A 10,493-nucleotide genomic window follows, 5' to 3' on the forward strand; every position below is an offset into this window, starting at 1 on the left:
GCCCGAGAGTGATGGGACTACTTCCTGAAAGAGCCTTTCGTTCGGGCCGGCAGGAGGGGCCCTGATCTATCAATTGAGGGAGCAAAAAACAGGCTTTGCTCCCCTTTTTTTAAATGAAGAAAGAAAGAAGGGTCGAAGTTTAGACCGCTCACAGTAGTTCCACCCATAGAAAAGATCATGAAAGAGGCGATCAGAATGGTACCCGAATCCATTTACGATCCCGAGTTTCCAGACACATCGCACTTCCGCTCGGGTCGAGGCTGCCACTCGGCCCTCAGACGGATCAAAGAAGAGTGGGGAACCTCTCGCTGGTTTTTGGAATTCGACATCAGGAAGTGTTTTCACACCATCGACCGACATCGATTCATCTCAATCTTGAAGGAAGAGATCGACGATTCCAAGTTCTTTTACCCCACTCAGAAACAGTTTTCCGCCGGACGACTCGTAGGAGGTGAGAAGGGCCCTGACTCCGTCCCAAACAGTGTACTACTATCGGCCCTACTAGGCAATATCTACCTACACAAGCTCGATCAGGAGATAGGGAGGATCCGGCAGAAGCACGAAATTCCTCTTGTAGTGAAAATCAGATCGGTTCTATTAAGAATAGGTCGTCGTATTGATGACCAAGAAAAGTATGGAAAAGAAGCAGGCTTCAACGCTCCCCAAGACAACAGAGCCCTCATAGTGGGGAGGGTAAAGAGCATCCAACGCAAAGCAACCTTTCATTCCCTTGTTTCGTCGTGGCACACCCCCCCCACAAGCACCCCCAGGCGAAGGGGAGACCAGAAAACGCCTTTTGTTTTCCCCCCTTCAGCGGCCCTAGCCGCCTTCCTTAACAAGCCCTCGAGCCTCCTTTGCGCCGCCTTCCTCATAGAAGCCGCTGGGTTGACCCCGAGGGCCGAATTCAATGGTAGAGAAGGCTTTAATAAGAATTTGGCCATGAGAGACCTTCTTAAGTATTGCAAAAGAAGGGGCCTGCTGATAGAGCTGGGCGGGGAGGCGATACTAGTTATCAGGTCAGAGAGAGGCCTGGCCCGTAAGCTGGCCCCCTTTAAAAGCCATTCCTTATTAATAAGGATTTGTTACGCGCGATATGCCGACGACTTACTACTGGGAATCGTGGGTGCCGTATTTCTTCTCATAGAAATACAAAAACGTATCACCCACTTCCTACAATCCGGCCTGAACCTTTGGGTGGGCTCCGCAGAATCAACAACCATAGCTGCACGGAGTACGGTAGAATTCCTCGGTACGGTCATTCGGGAAGTCCCCCCGAGGACGACTCCCATACAATTCTTGCGAGAGCTGGAGAAGCGTCTACGGGTAAAGCACCGTATCCATATAACTGCCTGCCACCTACGCTCCGCCATCCATTCCAAGTTTAGGGACCTAGGTTATAGTATCCCTATCAAAGAGCTGACGAAGGGGATGAGCGGAAGAGGTCGTCTACTGGACGCGGTTCAACTAGCGGAGACTCTTGGAAAAAATGGACTAAAAAGTCCCCAAGTTAGCGTATTATGGGGGACCGTCAAGCACATCCGGCAAAGATCAAGGGGGATCCCGTTGTTGCATAGCTCAGGTCAGAGCAAGGTGCCATCAGGCGTTCAACAGGCAGTCTCACGATCGGGCATGAGTGTCCTGAAGACAAAATTGTATACTCCCTTTGGTCGGAAGGCGGCGGGGGAAGGAAGGGGGCACTGGGCGGGATCTTTCAGCAGCGAATTCCCCATACAGATAGAGGCGCCTATCAAAAAGATACTCCGAAGGCTTCGGGATCGAGGTCTCATTAGCCGAAGAAGACCCAGGCCAATCCACGTGGCCTCTTTGACCAACGTCAGCGACAGAGACATAGTAAATTGGTCCGCGGGCATCGCGATAAGTCCTCTGTCCTACTACAGGTGCTGCGACAACCTTTACCAAGTCCGAACGATTGTCAACTACCAGATCCGCTTTTCAGGGGGATCCGGCCGGCCGGCGCCCACCCGACTAGAGGGACTGAGAAATTAATCGAGTACAAAACTTATCTTCAAGCTTTACCTTATTTTGATCGTTCAGAGGGCGATCGCGGAGTCACTGAATGAAGTCCTCCCTCCCTTTCTTTCGGAGGTGCTGACCCGCTGCAAGGCAGATATGACTAAGTGACATATTGAATATGGCGACGACTACAGCATGTCGTAGAAGGAGATAAGAGGTGGAGCCAACGACCCACTAAGACTCACGTATCTACAACTACATTCCCGAGCGGCAGTCAAACGGAGGCGTGAATGCAAGATGCCAGCGGAATGATCGACCGGACAGAGGCTAGGGCAGCTTTCTTCCCACCGCGTCCTTCCTTGTGTGTCGGAGATACAAAGCGAGTGCACCGGAAAAGAAGGGGAACTGAGTCGATCTATTCCATGGCGAAGCATCCGAAGCATAACTGCACACTCACACGATCTTTGCCGAGAGATAGGAGCATTCGGTGGAACCGGTGAACTACACTTGCTTCTTGATAGATGTGTGGGACAGAGGGCTCGTGGTACCTGCTGCCCACCCTTCCTCCGCTTTGATAACCGTGTGAACGGAGAGTGGGCAGAGCAAAAGGGAAGGAGGTCCTCATACGGAGTCGCACACTTGAGCAGTGCGGGAGACTGGAGAATGGGTCGAGTAAACTCCCTTAGGGCCGATTAAATCACAGACGAGGAACTTTTCTTGATTTTTGCTTTTTGATTTGAAGGGTATGTTCTAAAAAAAGAAAGGCAGAGGTAAATACTTCGAAGAGGCGGCTCGGTAGGGATGGAATGGTCAATCGTCAAGTCAAGGATGACTTCTTTGTTGGCGAAACGATGGGGGGGAGAAAGCACGCCAGTGATTCTCCGAGCCGGTCTTCATTTCCAACGCCTCGGGAAACAGGTCGAGATAGATGACAGCACCTTTTTATCCTCTTCCTTACCGGGAAGGCGCACTTCTCTTCTTCTTCTGGCCTTCACCTCCTGCCCGGCCCGGAAATAGAACCCCTTTCTGATCCATTCATTTCTGCAAGCAGGCGGGATCCAGAGCTAAGCCCCCTCCTATTCGAAGCCGGGTGTGGCCTCGCCCTTTTGCTCTTCCTTCGGTTTGGCTCCACGAAGGCGCCGCCTAGACTAGGAGCCCCACTCATATTCAAAAGGCGCCCAGCTTTAAAGACGATGATAATAAGTAGTTAGGCTGCCATTTTTCCAATATCATGGAATAGCATGGCCCGGGGCTAAGGTAACTCCAGTGGGAGAGCCGTGTTATGGGTGACCTTATTGCACGGTTCAGAGAGCACTTGTGTATGTGATGCAAGTGAACGTGTACGAAAAAGCTGTCGTAAAGTTTCGTTGTTCGTTCCGTAGTTGACCCTATCTATGTTTCTACGATGGCCCAAGAACACGCTCATTCTTCAGCCGTAGAGAGACTTTTGAATTGTGAGGTACCATTACGAGCTCAATATATACGAGTGTTATTCTGTGAAATAACTCGAATTTCAAATCATTCACTTGCTTCAACTACTCATGCTATGGATGTGGGAGCATCAACTCCGTTCCTTTGGGCTTTTGAGGAGCGGGAGAAATTGTTGGAATTCTATGAAAGAGTCCCGGGAGCCAGGATGCATGCCAGTTTCATACGACCTGGTGGAGTGGCACAAGATCTGCCTCTTGGCTTATGTCGAGATATTGATTCCTCCACACAACAATTTGCTTCTCGTATCGACGAATTAGAAGAGATGTCAACCGGCAACCGTATCTGGAAACAACGATTAGTGGATATTGGTACTGTCACTGCACAGCAAGCAAAGGATTGGGGATTCAGTGGTGTAATGTTAAGAGGTCGTGCGACATGAAGACATTGATAGCAATATGGGGGAAGTTCCCATCAGGCAACAACGGTTCTGCCTGACCCTACAAAAGCATGCATATGTTGTCAGTGAAGATTTTGTGTGAAGCCTTGGAGACGACGTACCCGGGGCTGGGGTGAGCTGAGGGGGGACAGCGTAAGTGAGCGAATGTGCGTAAGCCCAGTCAAAGATTCCTATTCTAGGCGGGGCGGGCCATCAACCTTCGAATGGTGTTGGTCCTACGGACCGTGAACGGATTCGCCTCTGGCCTCTGGGCACGTCGGAACCGCATGAGTTCACCGGGGTGGAGCACGGTCCGCCAAAATCGGCATAGGTTAGGTGCTATTGATGGAACATGGTAAGCCCATCTTTCCCCATATGAAAGTGCTGCGGGCACATAGAGATGTGGGTAGAGGAAGTCTCAAAAAGCGAAGGCCGAGCTGTAGGTCACGTGACCTGCACCGAAAAGGTGGCTGACTGGGCTTTCTCCTGGATCAAAGCAGATCAGCTCGCCAAATTCGTCGATCGAATCCCCGGAACGTCGAATGAAAATACGTGGTCTTTCTACAACCCTATTTATATGATAGGCCCGGCCCCTTTCCCCCTATCCCTCCCTTATGTTTAGGAGCGGGATCTGCCCAAGAACGACCTGTGGTGGTACGGAAGGCACGGACTCCGCAAGCGTCCCGCACCCTTTGAGAAAGAAACTCCTCAACCATTACAAGATAAAGAAGTATGACGCTCTGTGTCTGACTCTATTGGTCATAGTTCCTTGCTGTTGCGGCCGGTGCTCGTTTGCGCGCGTGTGAACCACCAGATCATAAGGAAAGATGCCTCTCGTGGCATCTGAGAATGATTCGAGCCGTATGAAGGGAAACTCCCACGTACAGTTTGTTTTGGGGGGGAAGGAGCCCGATAGGGTCCCCCCACTGACTTGGCCCGGGCCTAAGTGAAAGTGAAAAAGTGAAGTGGTGGGCCTACCCATCCCAACCTGGGGTATGCTGGGATTCGCGAAGAGCAGCACCTTACGATGTTCATGACCAATCGGATCTTGACGTACCAGTAGGTACCAGAGGAGATCGCTATGATCGTTACTGTATCCGTATCGAAGAGATGCGACAAAGTGTTCGGATCATTGTGCAATGTCCTAATCAAATGCCTAGTGGCATGATCAAAGCCGATGATCGTAAGCTATGTCCTCCATCACGATCTCGAATGAAACTATCCATGGAATCGTGCGCCGTGTGAAACGTAGATCATCGCCGTTCTTAACCGAGACTCAGGTTAAGCTCCGTCTCGGAACCGTCGTGGGGTTAGGAGTAAAGCATCCCGAGGTTGGCGCATCTCGTTGGGCGTGGAGAAGCATTGGGAACCCCAATATCTTTCTTCGGAGCAGTTTCTTTTCCCGTCCCCTCGCCCCGGCATAGCGCTTCGCTTCCGGTTCTTCGGAAGAATCAACTGACTTCTCCCTTCTTCATTGCTCCGGGGGAAAGGGAACCGTCTACCAGTTGGGAAGCTAGACATCAAGGTTGTGGCTTGATGAGGATAACTAAGCTGACACGCCGGAGTTGGCTGCTGGCACAACAGGGTGGTGCCTTACCGCACCGCAGGCGCACGCGCGGTAGCGTTCGTGGTGGTGCTTCAGGATTCCAATGTACTGCGTCCAAGATCAGAACGAGCTTGCCGGCGGACCACTGCCGTCCCATTCTTTAGTGAGCTGGAGCGCTGCCATCTTATCCACGGAAAACGCGTCAAGCTATCGCTTCGGGTCGAAGCACTAAAAGAAAAGGACCGGGAAACGCGGCGGCATAGGAACCACGGGAACCCAGGAGGGAGAAAGACGATGTACGGGATACGGGATCCTCGTAGTAGGCTGGACCAAAATCCAGCCGAGAGAGGGCAGCCTTTAGAAGCAACAGGTGGGGAAACCAAGAGAAGGCTTCGCCTTTTCTTATCTTCTTCCCGGCACAAAAAGAGGGATTAGTATTATTGACCCCATGAGAAAGCACTAACACCTTCCTCGTTGGGGCTCCGCGCACTGGGTCCGCGACAGGAAACCGGCTACTAGTTAGGAAGTGAACATAAGGTATCAAGAGGTCCCTCACAGTCAGGTGCGATGCAATTGCCCCCTATTAGTCAAGTACCCCTCTTCCTATTTTGTTTAGGGGTTAAGGCGAGAAATGGCTTGATGAACCCTTCCGTTCACCACGCACCGGCCCCATTCACTTGCAACTCGTAGAGGCTGTAAGTAAACAGTGCCCCACTAAATTCAAAGTGACGGTGGGGTTGAAAGACGAGAGTGCCTACCTCCGAGCCGAGAGTGCCCGCCCTTTCTGTCAAGTAGGCTACTTTTTCCGGAACGCAGTCCGGAATAAGCGTTCCTGTGTATATAGATATCTTCGATGCTGTCATTTCGAAATGTCCGCTTCAACCCCTCTTTCACCTCCCAAAAAGCTAAGTTGGCTTGACGAGCGCAGATGAGGAGCAATAAAACCAAGAATCTCTTTCTTTTCCAAATACTTTATTAAGTTAAGGGGCAAAGAGAAGCGCTTTTGCTACTGAGAAAGTGAATGGTCAGCGCGAGGGTTCGACGACTTAGCCGAGCGTTAGCGAAGCGTCATTCTCATAGCGAGGCGCTTCGAGTTAGCGAAGCGCTGTAGTAGCGTCGGAGACTATGTGCTATAATGCTGAACTAAGGACGTTCCGCCTTATCTATAGAAGCAGTCAACTGAGTTCTGAACGAATGGGATCCTTGGTGGGTAATGGCTCAATCAATCTATAGATGGAAAGCCTTATGATGGGAAACTACCACGTTAGGTTTGGAGAGAGATGGGACCTGTTATAGTTTAAGGGGAGCAGATGCAAGCTTTTTCTTTCCATAGCCGGCCAAATGACTACCGGATCATCGGTCTACTCTACCTCAATTCACCATTTCGAACTTTATACAGAAGGTTTTTCCGTACCAGCTCCTTCTACCTATACCGCAGTTGAAGCACCTAAAGGTGAATTTGGTGTCTTTCTTGTCAGTAATGGGAGTAATCGTCCCTACCGTTGTAAAATAAGAGCACCTGGCTTTGCCCATTCACAAGGACTCGATTCTATGTCCAAACATCACATGCCAGCAGATGTAGTCACCATCATAGGTACTCAAGATATTGTGTTTGGAGAGGTAGATAGATAGGACGTAGTCTTGCTCGATCAGGACCCTAGCTTTATTGCGAGCCAAAACAGCCTGAAAGAAAGCAAGTGTGCCATGTAAAGCCATGCCTGAGTTTCAGCCTTTCAGGTGATAGAAGGGCCATCCACTTCAACTCTCGCCCTCCCTTTTAGGCATTTTTTTACAGAGGCGTGGAATTGGCAAAAGAAAAAACTACAATTTGGTAATAAAATCTACATGGTTAGAATTGCCATAACGACTATATTGAGGAGTTTCTGAAACGAGAATTCTCATAGATGATACGAAAAGCAATGTACTAAAAGCAGGAAAGTAGCAGTTCTGGGAAAGTGAGAAAGCAAAGAGAGGCACGTTTGTTAACAAAGCGGAACCAAAGACTTCTGCCTACAGCCAAACAAAACTTGCAACTATATTCAATAATGCCTGAAATGCTAGTAAACCAAACCGCTCCAGATGGGCTTCCTACCGGCAGATGTTATACCTTCCCGCTATCTAACGTGTACGGCCCAATAGATAGATGATGCCAAAAAACCGGACTTATTACAAGAGCTTATGCTCCTTCCACCTCGTTCTTGATGTAATTGCACCCTCTGTGTGCCTTTCCTCTGCTGGTCAAAAAGTGGAGAGATTGCGTCAACGTGGATTTTTAGTTTATCTTGGGAGTGTTCTTCCAGCTTGTCCTCTTCCCTACGGTTTTCTTGCATGCAGTCTCTGGGAGGACTAAGGAAAGATCCTAGTACTCCAGGTAGGGCTCTAGAGAAGATTCCCTGAAAGAGCTAAGATAACTAAATTGATTTACGCTTTCCTCTTTCTTTTTTTTTCATATATAGAATTGGAACGATTTCCTTGCCTGTGATGGGCCGCAAACGTAAGTTGGTTGTTAGCGCCAACTGAACTGCGTAACCAAAGCGATTCCCCTTATTGGAAGATAGGGTTAACCTATGTCGGTTCGACTCCGGCGAGTCGCCCCCCATTATTAGTTCGGCGTGCTGTCAGTTCCACGGGCCTAATATATGATATTTAGCATATACGAGTGCTGCTACAACCTCCTCTTCTATTCAATTGTATCTTTATACCTATCCTTCGATAAGGGGTAGGTAATTAGAGGGGAGAATGTTATTAAACATAGGAAAAAGTTTACACTAAACGATACTCAACGTATGCGGAAGATCGAGCTCTCCCGGTAGAGAACGCCGCAAGAGATAGCTAACTAAACTCACTTATAGGGATTGGTTTCATCCAAGTATAGGTTGATACACACTCTTTGAACAAAAGAGAGCGAGGGTTTAAACACGTATCACGAACGTTATGATCCGATAGTATAGGTTGAGGAGTAAGTAGGTTACTAAGGATAAGTAAATCAAAGACGATATCTTTTCTTAAGCCTTCCCATTTCTTCCTTGTTGGAGTGTATAAACTACTCTGTTTTTGACAGTGTGATTCACGGCCTACCCTAGAGGTTGTATTAAACCCGGGCTGCCTAACAGCCTGCTCCTCTTTCCCAGAGGAGGGGACGGATAGGCTTGAGTTTGACTTCTTTCCCCCTCTTAGAAATTCCTGAAGAGTGCTTCAAGCTAGAGAGTAAGTTGGGATTCTTACTTATTCAGTAAGTTGAATACAGGCCTAAAAGATACATATGGAGGTACAAAAGAGCATCATTGGAAAGTTAATACGTGAACAACCCCTTGGCGGTACCAGAAACAGAACCCTTTGGAAAAAAAGTATGTGAGATACTCAGATCTGAAGGAAAACACTATCCACGGATAGATAATCCGGTATAGCATCACACCTATTACAGGTGAAAGGTAAGAATAGCAAGGAGGGAAAGCCGTGAGGAATGAAACAGTTCATTTCCCTTATTTACCCGGATAAATACTTTAAGACAAACCCGAATACAGAATTCCCTAATTGGTAAGGGATCAGATGCTAGGATTAACCTGTTGGAGAAAGACAAAGAGAATGGAATGAGTAGTATAGAAAAGGGGAAAATGAATCAGCATTCCCAAAACAAAAGTAAGATAGGGTTGGCAATTCCACTACTTCAAAAGGTTTGTGCCTTCCTCGGTAAGAGAATTCTCAAAAGCTATGAACCGGTATAGGTAGGATAGGGTAGTATTGTTGGGATAAAACCAAGGAATCCATCATCAGGGAATGTAACCCCCTCCTTGGAATCGTAATTCGCGAAAGACCTCGCGCCAGTCAAAGCTCTATTCCCTTTCATCCAGCCCGGAACAGAGTGTAGGCGAGCCCGGATTCAAAGTAAGATGGTCGAAAGGAAAGGAAGAATAAGAAAAGGAAAAAGCAATTTCGAGAGCTATTCTCTTTTCTATTCAGTTCGGAAAAGAACAAAGATAAGAGAGGAAATGATACTCCACTCACTAGACAATAAGGTCTTACCTCGAAGTGAAATGAAAGCCAATAAGAAATAAAGAGTTCTTTTAGACGCCTTCGACTGTCGGGTTCTAGCTAATGGAATGCAAGCACTTTCGTTTTTGTTTCTAGCCCGGAGAGAGAGGCCTCCGCTTTTATCGCATTGAGTGGAAATTGGGGTTCACGCACGATTTTAAACCACCCTTGTTCACGGCATTCTACTTTTCTGGCAGCTTTGCTCTCTTTCTGAAAAAACAGACACCTTTCTTTATACGACGATAGGAAGAGCACAATGCACGCTTTCTACGATGAATGAGCTCGAGAGTTATGGAAAACGAAACTCTATCAATCACCTAACAAAGAAAGCAGTCATACACTTCCACTAACTTTCATGACCGGTTGGAACGAGATTTTCTGACTATGCAGATCCGGAACGAACTGTCCAACTCACAATTGAACATGATGCCCCAAATCAATCTTGGCCCAGGAGAACTAGTAGCGGAGCGAAGGAAAGACCTCACATTACGTACGCCAGAAGAAGCTTGTGAACGCGATATCAAGTGAATACCGCCCATGGCCAGGAATTCCTGAACAAGGAAGGATACCCAGATTAGGAATATGGCTAGCAGAAAGCAGCCTCGAAGATGGTCGAGTGTAATCACTTCTCTCACTACGGAAAGGAAGCTGGGCCGAGGCGAACAAGACAAGCCGCTTAGCAAGCAGGAAAACAAGTAGGCGAAAGAAGAGGTTTAAGTTAATGAGAGCTTGAGAATCTAGTTATTTAGTCAACTTTCTCTTCATAAGGGAATAAGGCGGGTGGGTGAAAAGCCTATAACAACATCAAAATGGAAAAACAAGAGTCTCAGGGACCCAGAAAAAGGATTTTTTGACATGTTTTGTTTCTTACTAGGATGCTTTGAATATTCCACTTCTTTCTATCCTTCCCAGGCCCGGTGAAGGAAACTTCCCTTAAACCTCCTCGCTAGTTAAGAGGAAGTCTTGTCTTGGGATCCAGAGCTGTTCCCTTACTTGTTCAGAATTTTAATGGAGTATCTTCCCCAAATGTTCAGCCTAGCACAGCAAAATGGTCAAATCAGTGGTATAAAGCTG

At 48.1% G+C, this 10,493-nt stretch overlaps 1 long non-coding RNA gene and 1 pseudogene across 1 annotated transcript; both read right to left on the reverse strand.

Moving 5' to 3' along the window:
- Window positions 1–2,038: 2,038 nt before the first annotated feature.
- On the reverse strand, window positions 2,039–2,709 carry LOC136354620 (uncharacterized; annotated as a pseudogene).
- A 5,879-nt stretch (window positions 2,710–8,588) lies between these two features.
- Window positions 8,589–10,178, reverse strand: LOC107279735 (uncharacterized). The gene is made up of 2 exons (XR_001542041.3): window positions 9,411–10,178; window positions 8,589–8,950 (listed from the first exon to the last, which is right to left on the reverse strand). It is a non-coding gene; the product is annotated as an uncharacterized lncRNA (long non-coding RNA).
- Window positions 10,179–10,493: the final 315 nt, after the last annotated feature.

This window comes from Oryza sativa, chromosome 12 (genome assembly GCF_034140825.1).
Source record: "Oryza sativa Japonica Group chromosome 12, ASM3414082v1".
Classification (NCBI taxonomy): domain Eukaryota; kingdom Viridiplantae; phylum Streptophyta; class Magnoliopsida; order Poales; family Poaceae; genus Oryza; species Oryza sativa.